This window comes from Apis cerana, linkage group LG13, assembly GCF_029169275.1.
Source record: "Apis cerana isolate GH-2021 linkage group LG13, AcerK_1.0, whole genome shotgun sequence".
Classification (NCBI taxonomy): domain Eukaryota; kingdom Metazoa; phylum Arthropoda; class Insecta; order Hymenoptera; family Apidae; genus Apis; species Apis cerana.
In genome coordinates, this window is record NC_083864.1 from 9,407,079 (window position 1) to 9,428,912 (window position 21,834).

General features: G+C 40.3%; 1 long non-coding RNA gene across 1 annotated transcript in view; it reads right to left on the minus strand.

The window, feature by feature from the left end:
- Positions 1–520: 520 nt before the first annotated feature.
- LOC133667203 (uncharacterized) overlaps positions 521–21,834 on the minus strand; it is a 39,406-nt gene continuing 18,092 nt past the window's right edge. Inside the window, exon 3 of the long non-coding RNA XR_009832466.1 lies at positions 521–21,720. This is a non-coding gene — a long non-coding RNA (uncharacterized LOC133667203). The remainder of the gene's footprint in view (positions 21,721–21,834) is intronic.

The window sequence follows — 21,834 nt, forward strand, 5'->3', positions numbered from 1 at the left end:
AAATTTACTTGAATTTATATTAAAAAAAAAAAAAAAGAAAAGTTTAGGAAACTTTCTTTTAACGCGGTAGCCAAAACAAAGAAGATTGATTTATTACAACTCGGCTGGGTCTTTACAGACCATAAGCATTTTCAACATCTTGTTTCCGTTGTCACTAAAGCGAGAAACGATTCATAAACCTAAAACGTGACACGTGCAATCTCTATGAATCTCTATGAGCCGTGCAATTCTTGGATGCATTTTCCGGTAATCTTCTAAAAGTCACCTGTAGCATCTGTGGGTGGACGTTGCGACATTTCGAATAATGATTCGCTGGTAACTAGGTCACAACCCTATTCTCCATTTCTTAAGAGTTGCTTAACAATCGTATTATTAAAACTCGTATGATAATTTCCACAAAATCTATGTCCGAATATTTCATATTTTTTTTTTATATTTCTATAATTTCTGATATATTTAATTAATAGAAAAAATATATATATATTAATTATTACATAGAAAAGAATAAGTAGTCTAAACGAAGAATTAATTTCAATTTTATTGATAAAAAACTTTCGAAGCACATAGAAAAAACAATAAATTATTTCATTTATGATGATCGATGATCAATAACACAGTCAATGTCAAATCGTGAAACTAATTTTGAGATCCTCTGAAGTATATCTTTTTCAGAAACGTTCCAAGACGGGTTACCAATAGCGTTATCGAGCTGGCACTAAATTAAACCAAAGCTCCTCCCACGAGAACACTCCAATAGTTAACCAAACACTTTTTGAACTTGCACTTATATTAAAGTAAAATTAATTAATATTTCCAGATAAATTTATTATTCCAATCGCACGCTAAAATAGTTAAAATTCTATACGTGATATCTATTACTAAAAAATCTTTCCAACTAAAATCGAATCGACCGATGAGCCAATATATTACGAAGAACACGCAAGAAACGCGTATCGACTCAACACCCAATTCTTTCCAATAATTCCGTCGGAAGAGCGGCCGGACGCAAGAAATACTTTAAATACTTGCGCGGTAATAAATTGCCCCGCTCGCCGAGGACGGTCGCAAAAAGCGGAGTCTACTCCAGCCGATAGAGACATAGAAAATCGAGAACAATTATGTGCGTGACCGATAAAAGGAGGAGGTTTGCACGCGTATCTATTATCGTATGCGTAATTTCCGGAAAAGAAAGAAAAAAAAGAAGCGTGTTGGACGAAACGTGTTCACCGTGTTCCCTCCCCTCCCCATCCAACGATCGTAGTACTTGTCGTCGTATGCTAGAAACGTATGGTCAGTTAAGCGGTTGGACAGAAAGGGTCGCCCATACATGCCAATAAATAATTGCTTTACTAGCACGCGGTGATGGCGCTCGAGTTCCGGCCGGTTAATTAACGAGGCGGTTTGCGACGTATATCGCGAACGTCACTAAAACGTACCTTCATTACCGGGCACCGGCATATCTGAGCGTGATCTGGACCACGTACGAGCGGATAAAGTCGATCCACCGCTTGAAAAACTTGATAAAAATTCTCCTTCTCCCTCTCTCTCTCTCTCTCTTACTCTTATACGCAGTTTGATACATGACGCGGAAGTCTGACGTCGAGCGGCGCAATCTACTGCAACGATGATTTTTAAGTGGAAGCGACGGACACGAGGAGAGCCTTTTCTCTTTTTATATTTGATAAATCGTGCGTGCGATTCGTCCTTTTCCCCTCCACTCTCTCTTTCCTTCTTTTTCTATCTGTTTTAAACGATTCTTTGGTACTTTGGTACTTTTCGAAAATTTTGAGAAATTCGTCGAAAGAAGAAATGAAGGATACTTTTCTTTTATTCGGGGTAAAAATTCTTATCGATGGAAAAAAGTCATCGAAATAAATTGCTCGTGCATCTGTACCTAGACCGACGTGTCCTTCTCTCGCGAACAAATTAACGCAACTCATCGATCGAATCACGAAGCGAGGTGGAAAGCATATAAGATACACACACGCGAACAAGAACAAGAAAGAAACGCATCATCGCGAATCGAACGAGGTTCCTAATTAGCATCGCTCGACCAATATATCACCTCGAATTAAGCAACATCTTCCAGAGCGTAACTCGGTCTGCTAACACACGCGACTCGACTCGACTCGATGTAACATTAAAGATCCTAGGCAACCGGGCCTATATACCCCCATTGATTCGATTAATTAAACAAGATCCACTCTCGACTTCTCTAGGATCTATATACGTCTCCACACCGACACACCACCGACATGAATCGGCCGACAACCGATCGACAACGTATCGCGATATCTCCCCTCCGAGAGGCGAGCAACCACCGCGCAACACACACGCGATCAAGAAAGATCCATTGGGGAATTCTCGAAACGGATCGCGGACGAAATTAGTATTTTACCAAGGCATATCAAGACAAATTGCTGGCAGGATCCTCGAGCAGGTAGCCGCCTAATTAATATACCAGAAGGGGAACGTTTTCCACAACGTTACGAGTTGCGTTCGATCACGACGAGTGTAACGACTCTTGGCTACCGAACATTTCAATTAATTAAATAGCGAACGTGACCACCCACTGGCGGTATCTAGCGGCGAATCGACCTTAAAATCGTGTGTAAATGTACGTGTGCGTGAACGGACACGTGTTGGAGAGGTGTCGTGTGAGGTTTGAAAATCAAAGGTCGCGATGAGGATGCAAGGATTGCATAAAAGGTGAATTAATAACCCCCCTCTGACGGTTATATCTATCCAGCCTAGACAAATTACGGCATCGCCTCAGATATTGCCAGGCTAATGCCGGCCAATATTTCGTTAATTCAATATGGTATCCTCGAGATGCTTCCTCGATCTATTAAGCTTGGCGGATGAAGGGGAATATTGATTCGATCTGAAATAGTCTCTCTTCAATTCTCAATGAAAGTACATAATACGAGGTGACGATTAGAATAAATGCGATTTGATATTCTGATTGGAATATTGAAACTTTCCCTTTTTTCTTTAATGAGGCGTTCTCGATGGAATTGATTCGATATATTTTTCTCCACAGAGCTCGTTTTCAACCAGTATCGTTCTCAAAATCGATTCACACGCTCCTCGCAAACCAAGTACGGTAGCGCGTGTTTCCTCGACCCGTGGGAGAGACGACGATCACTTCGTACCTAACTAATTGCCGATCCAATAAAATTGCCGATATAAATCCGCTGTATTACATTTTGCCCGGATAATTATAATAGAACGATCGGTTTATCGAATTTTTCCTATCTTCGTTATTCGAGTGCGGCGTGATCCGGGGATCAAGAGGAGCGAAATGTAAATTCTTGCTCTCTGAAACTCGAGCCGATCGTTCATCTAGGCTGGATTAATTGCCACGATCCGTGCCCATTTCTTGCTGCGTGCGCACGCAATTTCGAATGTGGTTGCAGGTGGATAATGGCGGTACACGGAATAATAGATCGGTAAGAACGGGGGAGACAATGCGGGGACATACGTTTATCTTCGACACGCGTTGATTTACCGTGAACGCGATCAACGTGGACTGTAACAACGTGCTCTACGATATTTCGTACGAGTGTTTGCAGTGGTGCAATCGAATCGATCGCGTGGATAATATAACCGGTGTGGGATTTTGGATCGAATGGAGTTACGCGCAAATATCTTGAGTATTCTTGTGATGAAATATTCCAGTTTCTTTTTCGCATACTTGTTCTATTTTGCATGGTACGATCGATGATCGATTAAAGTGTTCGGAAAAAAATAAAAGCTTCTAGAAATATATCTTGTGTTAGATTAAGAAAAGTAAAAGAAGTAAAAATAAAAGATAGTTTGAGATGGTTTGAAAATGTACTCGATAAGAAGGAATTAAATATATCGAGCAGGATCGAGGAAGGGGAGGGGAGGGATCAATGTATGGACAAATTAGCAAAAAAAAAAGAAAAATATCGATTGAAAAACGTTGATCGTATAAATGAAATATCGCGTAATAAAAAGGGAATACACTCGATCGAAGTTCCTTTCCTCTTGAAAATCGTTTTAACCGATTTACAAGCGATGTGATCGCACTTTGTATTCCGCTATTAGTTTTTACACTTTGATAAGATTATCGCGAGGCAGCGATGCGAGAGTATCTAGTCGAACGAATATCCTGTTTCCCCGATACGACCGATGCTAAATGTTTGCCGATGCAGTTTCTTCGATGCTTTGTACCGATATCGGATAATGATTGTGAACCGTGCCATTCATCTTCCATATGGTAACGATTATTTCCCTGGAAATTTTTCCGCTTTTATCGAGCCTTCGCGCTCGTAAACGATCGCTCGATTTATGATCTGAATCCGTGAGATTATTCCACGGAGAATTCCTTTTTTCTTTTTTTTTTTGGTCGTCGTTTCAACCTTGGAATAGATTTGTCGAGGCATTGACGAGAAGAGTTTCACATTTTACGAAAAAGAAAAAAGTTATTGCCTCTGTATTTGTATTTAATTAATCGTTTATCTTCGTTATTTACAAGCTCGTTGTTGGAAAAAAAAAATTCTCAGAGAATAGAGAAGAAACGTATCATTCCCCTTTTATTCCTCTTTTCTTATCATAATATATCTTACATTATCTTTATCGGTATACGATCTTCGGTTATTGATATTTTAGTCTCGTGTTACGAAGTTTAATTGTGCTCGAAATATTCATTCATTATCCCAGGATTATCATACAAGAATCGGAAAACATAAGTTTTCTGCTGTAACAACTTCGATATTCAATATAATAACCGATATATAACTTTCCAATACTATAACTTCACCAGCCCAATATAATAAAATCTCGGGATTTTTCAATCGATTTAACGATTACACGGACCGGTATGAGGAATGATATCGGCGCGTGTTACCGGATTGAAACGCAGAATATCAGAACGAGAGACCGGTACAACTGCATTCCCTAGGGTCCCTTGGTTCGAAATAACCGCATGTGCTAGCATGTGCTAGATGAGAGCCTCCATGAAGCCGATTTTTCTCAACCGAGGTGTCACTTTCGGTTCGACACACTTTCGATTGAATATCAATGGGGAATTCCGATTGGCGAGAGATTGTGAGCGATAGAAAGGTAAACGAGACTTCTACCACTTCGAGGAAGGTGATTTAAAAGGGCTTCTATTGGAAGAGTCTGATATTAACGGGTGAGAAAAAAGAAAGAAAAATATATGTACATACGTATATCGTCGTGAGAACGTTTCATAATTTTGATTGATTTGATTGGATTTATTTTTTCGTGTTTTCATACAGAAAAATATATTATTTGAAAAAATAAAACAAATTAAAAAAAGAAAATATATACATAAATAGATAGGTAACATATTTTGATCATATATCGGATATTAGTAGTTAATAGTCACGTGGCGCTAGTGTCGCTTCACCAGTTATACCACCAACAGTTTCGATTAAGTTGACAATTATAAATTTTCTACTTGAAAATTTAATGTTAATATATTTTGCAATGCACATATCATAAGATTTTTTTATTTCGCTGGAACGATTACTTATCAAAAAGGAATCTATATCTGTTTGCTTCGAACTACGTATATCGATAGAAAGGAACATGATTCTCGATCATACCCATTTACCAGAGGAGAAAAAAAAAAAGAAGAGAGAGGGATCTTTCGTCGTGTACCACCATTAGCCGTAAAAGGAGTTTCCTATCAATTTGTTACCGCATTCGGTTTCAAGTAGATCAGCAGCGGATTGCACGTAATCGCGCTCGATTTTCTCAGTCATGTCCAAGCGATCAAGGGTAATATTGTTCCCGTTTATCCCATAGCAACTGCCTATTAAAACGAAATCCGTTTTACAAGAACGAATCGATACCTGTGGTGAAGGCGCCAACTTTGAAAGAAACCGTTATAAACGCATCCTTATTTTCTACCCATTAAATTTTTCCAAAAATTCCCTCTTTTTCTTTTACAAACGATATTCACCAATATACAGGATCTTTTGAACTAACGAAACAAGCGTCATATCAGTTATAAATATTCACGAATATCACATAAAATTATCTCCAAATGCATTGATCTCTCTTAATATAATACAATTATCGTCACTGCAAAATTGTTCCAATTATAACCCAATCTACGATTAAACCAATAAATTTTCTCACGCTTATTCGTCCAAGGAACCTAAGAATCCTCGCCCAAGGATTGCCAAATGCAGCCATCCTTCCAAAAGACACGAACAACGTCGATTATCTCGATCGGTCCGGGCAAACGAGCACAACCGTGACTCCAACGGCCAGTCGCTCGCATAAACGCGACACGAGCCGTGGACAAGCGGCCGCGTTAACGCCGCGCATAACCGTACAATATTGCGAACATTGGGCGCAAACCCGTGAACCTCGTGCACCTGTAACGAGTCACGGGGACATCGAGCCGAGGAATGGAAGAAGAAGAAGAAGAAGAGGAGGAAGAAAAGAAGAAGAAGAAGAAGTTCTCCTCTTTCTCTTCGTCGAAGAGAGAGAAAGAGAGATCCCTTCGGCTGTCGCGTTATACCCGTGGCGTAAAGGGCGCGCGTGGACAGGCGTGAAATACTGCCGCACAGGGAACATTTTATAGGTGGAAACGAGGCACGAGGTGGGCCGTGGGGTCGGGGCCAGGCCGATTAAAAGTACGAACACGGGGCCCACGGGTGATAATTAATTCACGGCAGTGTGCACGCCAGACGCGGGGTTTATCCGGCGCGATCCGGGCCGGGCCGCCCCTTTTTCCTTTTCACCTCTCCAGAACCGATCTTAAATCCAGACTGACTCTTAGACAGCGACTCATCCCTCGCTCCTTTTAATTTCTACGATTTCGCGTAAGTTTATCTTGGAAATGAGAATAAAATTAATATGAATGTGAAGGTGAAAGGAAGGTTTTAGGAAGTTGAAGGAAGAAGGAAAAAATTGAAGTTTATTAATACTTGGATGTTGCATGTACAGAATATAAGATGAGAAATTTGAAAAATGACGTTTTCCTTTCTCTTTTTCTCGAAAGAATTCCGATAATTCTTTTTCCTATTCAATCAGTATGTAGAACCTTTGGAAAATGAATTTATTATTGTTTTATTATGAATGTTTAAACATGGAATTTTTTTCAAGAAAAAAATTAATAAGAAGAAAATTTAAATATTTGGATGTTACAGAATATAAGAATAGAAATTTGGAAAATGACGTTTTCCTTTCTTTTTTTCTCGAAAAAATTCCGATAATCTTTTCTCCTGTTCAATCATGTGTAAAATCTTTGAAAAACGAATTTATTATTGTTTTAATATGAATGTTTTTTTTTTAAATTAGTAAATGGAAAGTTTGAAATATTTGGATAAATTATTATATGCACAGAATACGAGAATAGAAATTTGGAAAATTTTTTTTTTCCTTGAAAGAATTCCGATAATTTTTTTTCCCGTTCAATCAGTATGTAGAATCTTTGGAATTGGAACGTACTGAGATAAAAAAAGCATCTCGAACTCTGCATCTTAAAAATAGCCCGGGAACCGGCGTTGTATCATAAACCGAATCCGTATTTCTGTGTAAAAGAAACGGAATAATTCTTTATGCAAATATGAATCGAAACTGTGCTTGCAATTAGACAGGAGATTAAATATACATTAGCGTGCAAATTTCGTAGTAAAGAATGCAAATGAAAATGTGAAATGAAGCGATTAGAACAAATTTAATAGACGCTCCTATAATTATGAATCTCTTCGTTACACAAATTATATAGTTTCCATAACAATGTTATATTATAATTAATAGAACACGGTTTTCGATGAATCATTGTACCAATCAACGTATTAATTATCCGCTGGAATGTGTGAAACGATACGTAGTAAATTATAAGGAAAGAAAGAAAACTGTTGCATTTATGATACGTAATATCATTCGTATAATGTATAAAATATAATAAAAATATATTGGAAATTGTAAAAATTATAATAATTTTTACAACATCAGTTTTATCAGAACAATCTGAATAATTCAAAAATAAAATAGTGAATGAATATATATATATTTATATTCACTGATTTCGTTTCGTTTCCGATGTATCATCTTCATTTTTCAAAAGTTGCCACAGAAACACGAACCTTGCTCATTTCGCCCAATGCAATAAGTTATTAATGACCTACTGCGACAGGCTGTCAAGCTGTGATACGTTATCGCAATGTTCCAGACCATGAATCACGTGAATACATATTCAATTTGTACCGCACTCCGTTGCATCTCGACCAGATACAGATATATAATCCAATAAAACAGAGTATTATTGCAGCACAAAAAAGCCGAGGATCCCGTAATCAATTTACGTAAACACTCGCTATATAATAATGAACTCGTTACTCGTTTCTGCCAATCGTATCATTACAGCTTTTTATTCCGATTCGAGAAACGAAGATTTTATTATTATAAATTATATTATAAATTATTGCAAATATAAACTGCGCAAATCTATTCACTCATTCACGCGCGATGATAAATTTCGTCGTAGCGAAACACGAAAATCATTATTATAAACTATAAATATCGTTATTAATGGGAAACGATAAATTTCAGAAAGGCTAGTTTTTCACAATTATCCATTTATCACTCATTACTTATCATCACTTTTCACGCTTGCTCGCCTCATCCAATCCTCCTAGATTAACGATAAACCTCAATTTTGAGGTTAGGTCATCGTCCTTTTAAATTAAACAACTCTGAGAAACATATTCCAATCCTTGTAACATCCCATGTCACAAGAATTACAGAAATATTCAGTATTAATTTCAGAGATCACAAAACGACGAGATTCACAATTTTGAGGTTATGTCGCTTTCCTTCCATGTTAGACGCAAAACAACATTTAAAAAAAAGAAACTTTTCTCTCCCCCGAACTACGAACTGCACACCGAATCGACCTCGATCTCAAACGTTCCATTGATCGCCTCCCCATTAACAAGTTTCACAAATAAATCCTTGGATGGTAATTAAAGCTGGAACCGTAGGATTTCTTGCAATGAAGGCGGATGGTCGAAAGCAGATCAATCACAGGGTCCCCACGAATCGAATCTTTTTTCCATCCATCCATGTCGCATGAAGACGCATCGTTCGGGGCCCGGGAGAACGGTTCGAACGGATGCAAACGAGGATTCGTCTCGCCCCGACTCACGCCAATTGGATTCACCGATTCCTTTTCGCTAATGAAGGAATCGTCGGTTCGACTTTGTAATTAACCCGCCACGACGACCACGTCAATGAAACTCTCGTTACAGATATATATACATACTATATACATATATACTATACGGTTGGAGAGAGATTGCTCGAGGTTGGCGCGTCTTCCTCGTTCCTCCTCGTGCCCCCTCCCCCAGTCTCCTCGTTCTCCACCGTTTCCTTCCCCTCGTCCTGGCTCTCGGCACGGCCACGTCGCAGAAAGTAATTACAATAATGAATGTTTATTTTCGCAATCAGCTGAACCGCGGTAGGTAGACTTCTACCATTCCGTAAGCGAATCTCTTGACTCTCTTTCTCAACCCCTGCGGCAAGGTGGTCCCTTACTCTTCGTCGATGAGACTTCGACGTGACTACTCTCGATCGGTCTGATCCTGCTGCACTCAGAGAGAGCTGTCTTTTTGCTCTCGTTCGCGGCAGTCGATTCAAGTTAGAAAAATTTCAGGAAAAACGTTTCGGTATATTGAAAATGACGCTGTGTGTCGTATCTTTTTTTTTTCTTAATTTTTACGCGCTGCATGGATCGTGTCTTTCGAAAGTGCATTACAAATTTAATTCTGAACAAAGTTGATTTTATTATTAAAAAATGTTTTTTGTCGAAGACGCTCGTTGTGAGACTTTTTGATACTGCTTTATTATTTTATATTGTATAATGTTGTTGTGGATTTTAATTGTTTGTTTTGATGATCAGATTGTTGAAATTTAATTTTAACAGGAATTAACACGAAGAAGATAGAATTATCTAGAAGCGAATTGAATTAAATATAGATCTGATTAAAACAGAACCTTATCCTTATATCAGAAACGAGATCAATTATGATTATGATAATAACGATTATGATGTTCAACTGTGATAAACATTTTCAATCGACTTTATACAATAAGCATGTAGTAGCATGTTATTTATGTTTTTACAATTTCTTTGTATTTGTAATTTTGATAAATAAAATGCATATCGAGATTGCATTTTATTTCAATTCATTATTTTTTAATTCTATTTGTACATGTATTATCAGAATTAAACGTGACAATTTCCCTAAACATTATCACAGCACATATTATGAATCATTGTTTTCTTGATAACAAGATATTACAACGGAAAAAAATAACGTTACTTTCAAAACAAAAAAAAAAAAGAAAAACTTTCTTATCGAATCTTATGAAACATCTACACATTATTTGCAAACTCACCATAAACTTGATAAAACGGTTAATACATGATAACGTAAATTGTTACTGGCATAAAATGAGGTATCTTAATTCAAAATTAAGATACAACTATTAGATATAACAATATAACCGAAGAAGTTAATTTAGAAGAAAATTATTTTTATATATTTATATAAAAACCTGAAAAAAGTAGCGATTAAAAATCAAGTTACATTTAAAATTTCCATTTTCAAAGAAATTTTTAACGACATCCCAAGAAATTCGAAAAGGATATCTCAAGATGTGGTTCGTTTCGTCAAAAAAACAGATAAGATAATTCTCAACCGAAGATAAATCACTGAAAATCAATCGTCGAATTACGAAATTGTTCCCTTTTCAAACCAACATCCGCCCTTTTTTTGTCTGTCGAAGATTTACGCGATTACTTATCCGGAGGTTCGGTCGGTACGCGGCGTAGGACGACTTCTGACCATTTATCCCCGCCGATCGCCGACGTATGTAAATTTACGGAGCCGTTAATTGCGGCCAACTTCTTTCTGGTCCTCGCGAACCAGAAAAACCGCCGACGTTGCTCCAGGCATGCGCCGTGCTTATGCCCCTGTAAGCCGGCTATCCGCGCTTACTTACGAATACCTGGATTCGGTCGACCACTTTAATGGCGGATTTGATCGAATAAAACGAGCGATTTTTCATTGGTGAACAAGCGTGTTAACGATAATGCCTACAACATTTGAAGCGAGGTTATCCAACTAATCAAGAAAAGTTCTTTAAATTTGAAAATTTGAGGAATTTTCTGGAAAAGAAATTTCGGAATTTTTTTTCTTAAATATATTTTAAACAACGAATTCTAAAATAAATATTTTGGTGGAAAAAGAATCTGTTCGCGAGGATGTTTATCGCGCTGAAATTCCTTCCTACTGAAAATTCATCGTAACCAGTATTGCGAAACATTTAAAACGGAACAAGGCGTTTATCGTGTTCGAAATACTGCCCACGCTCGTTCCAGAATCGGTATATCGACTTTATCGTTCTCATCAATGATCAGCACATGTGTTCGAAGGTATACATTACAGATCGTAGTTGTTTTTGCGCGGCGGCCACTTGCAATTGTACCGATAAAACAAAAGCAGACTATCGAAGGGAAGGGGAGAGGAGAGGGGCACTGTACCATTAATGGTCATCCGTCCCTTTCTTGCTTCTGTTATGCGATAATCCACAGAAGCGGCGCTACCCCGCCATTATCCTTTTGCATCCATTAGCGAAGAGAGGGTTAAACTAAGAAATTGTGGCGGCGGTGCAATCAGAAAAGTACCATATGTTCGTTGCATAGTCCGCGCTTTGCTGGTACCGATCGTTAAAAAGGAAATTTATACTAAACGGAGACAAAGCCCTTTGTTTGAAAATTCTCTTGAATTTCAATTACAGGAGCAAATATTTGGGATGAGAAAAGAACTTTGATTGATTTTTAATCGTGGTAGAATAAAAATATAGATAATGATCTTAAAATGATAATAAAAATAAACTTTAATCGATTTTCGTTTTTGATAGAATCTTTAAAATCGATTCTCTAAATAAATATTAAAATATTATCTTTATGTAGAATTTCAAATTCGTATAATTACTTAAATTATCCTTATTACATATCACGGCGACCATACACGCCGATACTAGCGCCACATGACCATTAACTACCAATACCCTATATTATATAATTAATATTCATTTTAATACTTTTTTACTCTACGCAACACTCGAATCATTATATCTTTCTACGAAATATATATTTTGTTAATTTTGAAAATCATGCTTGAAACTAGCATTAATAATTATATCACGAAAGGATAATAAATAAAAGTATTCTTTATCAATATCAATTAGCAATGTTTATATATATCTCAAAAACATTAAATTTCAAACTATCCATAAAAACAACCCATCAAATTAAACCGTCCACCAATAATACCTAATTTACCTCTCGATTATTCGTCTTGTTTCCATCGCACACGAGCCTCTATTAATACGTTTCTCTTATTTTGTCGTCATTATTCCTCCTTCCCGTTCGTCCCTCCTTCTCACACCGATCCTGATTATCCACAAAGGTAACCACGCTATCAAACAAGCGACAACTTGTCAATTAAAATTCCGTCACAAAAGGCGGCATTCAATTTACAAACGTCGCGCATGTTACGTGCCAACCAATTATTGATTCGCGTGGCTCGAGCGCGGAAACACGTTCGCCATACTCCATCAACCTCGCGATTTGATTTGCGGTCATCTATGCAGAATCAGCCAACGATTAGACAGTAAATGTCAAAATAAAGCCAGAGTGGGTTGCGCGCAGACAGAACGAGGTTGCGCAGGTCCAGAATCGCAGGTCTCCATTAAGTGGAGAGATATTACGGGAAGGAGGGGGGAGAGAGAGAGAAAGAGAGAGAGAGAAAGAGAGGAGGCTACCAGTAGTGCACCTCGGCGCTAGGCAATATGCATTTGAACCAGTTGCACCGGGCTGGCGAGGTCGGGGTGAACGCCCAACGCCTTTAAAGAGAGCACGCAGATGCGATACGATGCGCCTCGCCCTGCTTCTTGCATCGCTTCCGATATAAGGGTGCGTTCCCACCGACCATATACCGTCCAATACACACGAAACTGATTAACGAGAATTGTTGAGTTATGCCCGATAAGTATCGTTATAGAATTTAAAGTTCACTGAAATTTTATTTGTGCTTTTATTATTCAACCTTCTTCAATACGCATGCTTGAAATGTTTTGCAAACGCACAATTACGTATAATCAAATATCTTCGTTCAGCTAAATTTTTATTTATTATTTTCTGTCCAGTCAACAATTACATCATAGCGGTTACACGATAATATGTAATTCTGTGAACGCATTTGTGAATTTGGAAATACATTGACACCTCTTTCGAAAACCTCTTTCGAAACGAAATGGACCCGTTCACTTTCATAATCCACAATCTATCCGATTTTTTCAACTTCTGTCAGACAGTCCTCTTCGCCCACTTCCAATTTCAGTTTCTACTCGACTTCCGTGCGCTGCTCAACCTTCCAAGAAATCCTTCGCAGCGGGTACAAATTGAAGCGAGGCAACGCGTAATAAGCAACACAGCACATATGCCTGTTGAACGAGTAACAGGTTCGTGACGGGTGGGGGAAGGGAAATCATTGGAAGGATGATGGAAAGGGAACGAGGAAGGAGTAAAAGGATATCGACGAACGCGTTTAGTCGCGTTTGCCATACATCACGCGGCAAATTATCGAGGTTAGGATGATCTCAAGTTAAAAGTGAAACGAATGGATGCGCGCGAAAAATATTTCGAGAGGATGGGGGGATTTGCCCAAGGATGGACGGCAATGAAATGAATCGTATATTGATGGCAAGGATGGGTCAGGATTGGAGCGCTTCGCGGCTGACTGGCCAGTGAGAATGTGCCTTAACGCATCCGATTCTTCTTCGACCGGCAGAGACACACATCGTGCGGAATGCGATTCTCTCGACCCGAAGCGATAGATTAATGAAGGATATCACCGATGAAGGCGCGCTTTAATCAACGAAATTGGTGTGCACACGAGATTGACACGTTGCACATCCCGTGCTTAAGGGTCTATCTTGGAGACGATGCAGGGTTTTACTTTATTTATACCGGTTCGTTCACGTTGGATTCATGCTTTATTGGATTTGTTAGGCGTGTTGTTTGCTCGCTGTTGGATGGCTACTATTATTTTCGGAATTTGTATTATTTAATGAGAAAATTTGAGAAGTAATAAGATTCTTCTTTTCTTCTTTCTTCGATAACGAAGAGAAAGAAATCAGAATTGAAAAGTAACTAAAAATTTCGAATATATATTACAATTGATCCACTCTTAATACTTTCATATATTTGCTGCTTCGAATGGTAAATCATCGAGCTAATTTAAATTAAATTCTTAATCTCAACTTTGATTAAAATTTCCCTCCGCCTTAAAAAACGTAATAATTAAATCCCTGGAAGACAATAATTGACTCGTACGAGTAAATTGACGATGAAGAGTAAAAAGTGGAGGAACAATAATTCCGTTGGTATTTGCAAGAATTTCATGTTTTGGCCGATCGGCTGCAGAGAGTGCACAATTGCAGCGAGTGAAACGAAGCGTAAACGTTTTAATCAACGAACAAGCAACAAACGTCCGAGATGTGGAGCGCAAAAACCACAACAGACATCCGTAGGTACAGACCTCGTTACCATATCGCACCGCTGATAAAACGGTGTAACAGTGATAACGGTGTACGAGTATCGCCTCGTTTCACCGCTGACGGCAAGTGTTGTCTGGGCCTAATAATGATTCAACGCCACGGCCAAGTATCACTCTGGCCAGCTCCACTGCTATCGTTCGATCTAACGCAGAACGGACTCGTAAAACCAGAGAGAAGGAATGTAAAACTTCCCGCACCGGTTGCCTTTTTCTTTCTTTTTTCTTCTCTTTTTTTTTATTTTTCATTCGCAATTGGAATATAATAATAATAATAATAATATCAATGCAACAACTTTGTTTGCGTTTCTTCGACAGGTTTTTTCTTTCGACGAATAGAGTAACGGTTTTTTAGGTTATGTGATCGAAGATGAAGACGTTGAGTTCGAAAGTATTTGGCAATAAGTATCGTTTCTCAATCGCAAAGGAAAATACGATGCGACGATTACTTGTTACCGTTTTATTAACGAGTTTATGAAAAAGAAGAGCGAAGATTCACTTTCAACGAGTTTCAAGAGGACGTATGGAGAACAGGGCGTGACCGCGAGCAAGGAAGAGAAGCCACTCGAATCGGCAGAAGCAAAAAGCAGCCGGGTCGAGCTGCTATTTTCTTAAACACGTCTTAAATTCCAGCTAATAATTGAGCAGCTGAACGGCTGGGCGGGGATACTGGAATTATGCAAATCGCGTCAGATCGGGATCGTGTCCCGGGGGCACTATGTCCAAGAAGAAGGAGAAGAAGAACAGCGAGGAACGAGAAGAGCAAGAAAGAAGACAACGCGCTCGAATAAGAAGCACGGGTAGTACTACTAGTAGAAGAAGAAGTACGTATCCACCAGGGAGAAGAAGAAGAAGAAGAAGAAGAAGAAGAGAAGGCAAGAAAGCGACGTACATCACCAAGAGAAGAAGACTCGCCCCATTGTGATTGCTATACCCCAAGGGGCACAACGTTTCTCCGCTCCGGCGTCTCATGCCGATCCCACAACCAAGAACGACTCTCATCCTACCTACGTTCCTCTGAACGGAGCAACAGGTTGCACAAACCTTTCCACCTGCCCCTCTTGTTCGCCGGCCAAACCGTACACATATACAACCCGCCGCACACCCCTGTCTCTCCCCTCGACTTTGCCGAGTCGAGTCGAGAAACCCGGGCCTCGACTTGGTGACTATCAACGAAGGGTACACGGAGAAGGTAGCCAGAAACCTGGTGTACGAAAAGTGTTGGACGGGGCGAGAGAGGGGCCAGAGCGATGAGATCGTGCACCGTGATATTAGGCGCCATCGTATGACGCATAATGAGAGACCTGGTCGATATCTTAATACCCGACGAGAATGTTAAGCGTTTCTATTAGCCACCGCGTAATGGGGCCGGGGCACGAACAAGGGGGTCGAAACGGTGTTCATTCATTGAATTTTTTGATTCAGGGGCTTGGGTGAAACCCTTGGCCTTTTTCGGCTAATGTAGAAGTTTGGGGATAAATTGGATGGGTTTTTTCCTTTTGTTTTTTTTTTCTTTCCTTCCTGACCGGAGATCTTGGAATACTTTGGAAAGGTAATGGCGATTCATTAGGAATAATGGAAATTTTCGAGCGACAGGAAGCGAGATAAGAAAATTTTATACGTGGAAATGATTTTCAGTACTTATAAACCGATGATTATATATATATATATATGGTGAGCAAAATACGTTCTCTTCACTTATGAGTTATGAATTCCGTGAAGGGAATTCCATCGCTGTGATTTATGATCACCTCGATCCGTTTTCTTTTCGATCGAAAATCCTATTGAACGATTCTTTACAATTTGGTGTATATATATTATTACCGCGAAGAAGATTTTACGCGCGAAGAAAATGTGTTAGAGAGATCAACGCCGATGAAATATGATAGAAATTGCCTGCTTCGCGTGTACTCAAGATCGAAATTTCTTTTTAAAAACCTTCCTACACCGGGGTAAAAAGAAGAAAGATAAATAAATACCACGACGAATCGTAAACAAAATTCAATCTTTAATTCCATCAGCCGACAAATTTCTCCCTTATCGCGGGATTTCATCTACAACGACCCGATGACCGATTACGTTTTATCACGCTCGCAACACGGTCGAAAGGTCGCGAGCCAACTTTATCTATCCCGCGAACGGAATCGTCGCCGCGCCATCAGCGACATTCGAGTGCATAGCAAACAAACTGCCGATCTTTTCTCTGAATTCCGCGACGCGATATCGATACACGAGCGATATGGTTGATCGAAAAAAAAGAAAAGAAAATAAAAGGGAAAAGAAAAGAAAAAGGAAAAAGAGGATAGGAAAGATCCAAGTAAAAAAAAGGAAAAATAAAAAAACAAAGAAATGTTACGAGAGGAAGAGAAAAAAATCGGTTTAGCGCCAGGTATGAGGCAATCATCGAGATACGATTCGATTTCCCTGCGGTATCGCCGTGTTCGCCGTATTTCCTGGAAGAGGATAAGCGATAAGCTTTTTTTTTCGAGCTGCACGCACGCTGCTATCAAGGTAATGACGCACCGGGATAAGAGACGCGACGGCCGATAAAGCTTTCCTGGCTCACGGCAGCAAAGCATGGAGATTGCTCGTTCCACGGTCCCGCGGCTTTTCCATCCGCCGTGATCGTAAATTATCAATGTTACCGTAAAATCGAGCGGAGGCAGCCACCAGCTCTGAAACCATCGCGAGAGAGCGAGGATGCACCTGTCGCGCAACGGACATCGAAATAACCAATCCGGATTCACGAATTTCCTTGTTCTCTCTTATTAATTCCATCTTTCGAGGTGGAAAAGAAGATAGATCATTTTGCTTGAATACGGTCGTTGAAGATTTTTTGATATTTCAAGAAAAAGTATCGAAATGTGAATTACATTCACTCGTCGATTCCATCTTTCTTCATCTGCCAGCGTGATATATACGTGAATCAAATATCAAACCTGAGATATCAGCCTGTATAAGCCTGTGCACGCGGTTATGACGTTCCAGCCGAGCGCAGCCGATTTTTTGCGGCGCATCGAACCACGACGAGGAACGTCCCCTAGTGACGGAAGTCCGTCCACTAAATAGAAGAAGAAGAGAACCGCACGACGAAACGAGATTTACCTTGCAAAAGTGTCGCCTTGTGACCGGGGCGATAGCTCTCCACAACTACCACCACCATCATCATCATCAAACTCGCGCCACGCGGCTCTTCAGGTTTATACACCCGTAGTGTGCTCGATACTCTCTCTTTCTCTCTCTTTCTCCTTCTTTCTTCTCCTTCCTCTCCTCTCCTCTTTTTTTTCCTTTCTTCTTCTTCTTCTTCTTTCCCCTTCCCCCGCTTCTCTCGTCTCCGGGTGAAATAAGAAGGAACGACACACGCCGGTCTCCTCTCGAAACGAGATCGACGCACGCTCTCTCTGCACGCTCCGTGTACACCGTGAAGGCGTGGTCGTCGGTGGACAAGATCGCATCTTCGGTGGAACGAGAGAAGGAGAGAGGGAGAGAGGGAGAGAGAGAAATAGAGAGGCGACTGTTGGTGGCTCGGGGTGGCGAGCAGAGGAACGCACACCGGTGGAAAGGTAAGATCTGCATGGCGGGGAATGCGAATAAGACCGAGTGGCGAGAAGGTAGGTGAAAGAGGGACGGACGAGGACAGAGAGAGAGCCAATCCTGGAAATTGGAACGAGCGGACGCTGGAAGGTAGGTGGGTCGTCCCTGTGTTGTTCACCATTCCGATGTAGACATTATAGCGACGGGTATCGCGGCAGGGGACGTTCCACGACCGATATCTTGGCCGGCCGTGCACGGAGCCAGGGGTCACCGATAAAACGGCGAGATAAGAGTGCCTAGGACGCAGGTGAACTAAGTGTAACCGAGTCGATAACCGAGGGAACCCGCTATCTTATCTTTCCACGATACACGTCTAGAACGATAGAGTATCGGTCTAGATTTTACGCCTCTCCGGGAATCGAGCGAGAAAGGGTATCGATGCTTGTTGGAAAATCTTGGTGGGACGCGATCGTCCGATCCGAACGAGAATCGTTAAGGGATCGGCCTCGAGACGTTAATCGAATCGCCCCACGATTGTCGAGGCGAATGATGGCTATCCTTGCGGTATGCGGGGTTAATTCTGTGAGAAAAAGGGAAAAAGCGAAAAGTAAATTGTCTTTTTTTTTTTAATCCTTCTCTAATAATTCTTGGATCGTTAAACTTCGATATATTTTGTTGTCCAAGTCATTGGATTGCGAAAGTTTGTGCAAAATTTAAATATATATATATATATATCGTTCTTTTTATATTTGCGTTTCGACGTGAATAAATCGATGCGATAAAATTAAGGCCTCGGTTAAGATTTCGACTCTAGGAATAAATCAAGAGTATGTCTCGAGTGGTGCTTGATCCGATCGTTAGATTAATCTTTTAGAGTTTATATAAGTTTCGACCGGGCTAAATGTGAAAGATTAAATGGATCCGTGATGGACAACTTATAATAACATTGTTCAGATTGAAAAGTTTGCTAGGAAGAATTATAGGAGATTGATGATCAGATTTTAGTGAATTATGTTGTTGAAGATGCAAACATAGTAAAATGCTTTGTGCGGAGATCTTTCTGCAATCTTCTAACAGTAGGCGCTTGTGATTCTTAAAGTAATAATAAACAAATTTTAAAAATAGCCAATGATTATTGAGTTATTTTGATTTTGATTTGTTTCCTTTCACGAGGATCACGTAAATTACGAGAAATACAAGCGTTTTGCAACTTGGTTAATTTTAACAAATTTACAACTTGCTCTAGATTTCTATCTTTATGACACGATATTTTAGGGGCAGCTTATTTTTCAATAAACCCGTTCTATTTACCAGATTCTATATTTCATTTTCGACAAATTATCATATCGTGTAAACAATACAAGATACAACCGTATATCTCTTTGATAAATATAACGTTGCGCAAATATTTTCTGTAACCACTGTACAGAATTTCCCTTGAATTAATTATTAATCAAATCTGTAAAAAAAAAAAAAACAGCTTCGATTATTTGTATTATTTCCTAAAGATAAGATATTCCAAGATATTCTCAAAAAAGAAAAAGGAAAAAAATCGCAATTCAAAAAACACGCGAATATATCTCGCGACATCGAGATAACTTTTCCATCGGAATGTACACACGAACAACTCCATATTCACCTCGGGTTCCGCTATCAGCAGCCTGTACTTCCGCTGCCAGCCTACTCTATCTCTCTATATAACCTTACAGCACAAGTTACATAAAATAACGACGATCCTGATTCTCGTCGATACGACGATTATCGATGCGCGTACGTAACGAGGACAAAAACCGATCGATCCCTTCACGATAATTCTAATTCGCCTACACTGTACGCAGTTTCCAAACATGGCGACGATCATCGAGCGAGTCGTAAACACGTGGTCGCCATTCGCGCGAGAGACAACGTACAAAAGGCAAACGTTTGACGGAGGAAAGAAAAAAAAGCGAGGGGGAGAGAGAGAGAGAGAGAGGGAGTAAAATCGAAAACGCACGGGTTGCCCGGGAAAGTACGACATTCCTTGGCCAACAACGCAAATAAGAATTTCCGCCGACCTGACACAGATATCCAACGAGCAGTCGAAGGCCGCTGCGCACCTTTCACGCTCCAAAACAATCGAGCCAGGTCGAGGATAATTCCAGGAAACGCGAAAACCAAACCAAACTAGATAGAATCAGACCTTAACCCTGCGGTGACGCGCTCTTGTTTTCCTTTTTTCCTTTGTTTTCATTCTCTTTCACGCGTCTCTACCGTATCTCTCCTTTCAGTAAAATATTCCAAGAAAATTGAATGATTGGCGTATTTTCGAATATTCATTTTTAATATATACGCCGAAGATAGTATTCGATACGAGAAGAAAGTTGGCAATAACAATTTCGGAATGTCGCTATGTTGTACCGACGAAAGACAATCGGGAGAAAGAGAACAATCGACAACTCACCGGATCGATGCGAGGCTGGTTGCCCGTTGCCGCTCCTCCTCGATGATCCTCAGAACGCGTTACCACTGGATCGTCTCATTTTCCTAGTCACGGAAGAGGTCACACGCGGCAAACTCTCACGACGAATGCACACAATGAGGTTAGATTCGCGTAACCGACAACGAGGCACACGTGTGCCACGACCACCGACGCGACACAACGAACACACACACACACGTGTACACACACGCGCGCACACACACACGCACGTACCGTGGTCGAACAGAGGCGCACGTGAGCGCAGCTCTTTCCCGTCGGATGATCGAGAGAACGTAGGAGGCGACGACGGCGACGGCGACGATCGTCGACACGCGTCTGACGGTCCGATCGGAAGCGTTGCACGCGCGAAAACCGACTGAGGAGGCTCTCGTCACGCGACACGCGCCATTTCGAAGGTGGATAACGCAGCGGTGGATAAGAAGCGGTGTGTACACGATGCTCGATCATCGGCCCGATACGAGCGTAAACAAAGCGACGGGACGATCCGAATGCCGTGTACACCACCTTACGTGGCCTCCGGCATAGGTTACGCACGCACTTCTATGCAAACGAAGCCGTACGAGCACAACCGAACGCCGGAACCGGAGTGCCGCGAATACGTTCAACGTTTCCTTCAATCGTACGCACATACCGCACGCACGCTTCCGGACCAATATGACTGCGGCACGTTAACTGCACGTGCGAACGAACCGGGGCTCTTTCACGCTCGATACATCGTGCCGCAGATGCATCGTGAGGATATCGTTGAACTCTCGATGGCTGGGAGTTTAGTTTAGTTCGATTCGATTCGATTTTTTCGATAATGGATAAGTAATTTTCGAGATAAGTGAGTTTTGCGAATGTTCTCGTCGAGTGTTCATAGAAAATTGATCATTAGATTAAGCGTAGATAAGAAGTAACGTCACTATCACCGGGAATTAGATTACCCGTCGGCTGTACACAAAGAATATCATTCATCTTTTTCGATTGTAGTACAGGAACAATTTTTATCGAGACCTCGTGCACAAATTTCTAATTCTTCTTCACTTTTACGAGTACTCCTCACTCTTGTTTCCAGTTTCTCGTCGACTGCAAAACAAAAAACATAAAAAAAGAACTTTTATTGTGCGAAAATTATTCCTCGATTATATCCAGGTGATATTCTAACTTAAGAAGCGACGGAACGAAAGATGGATCAAAGTT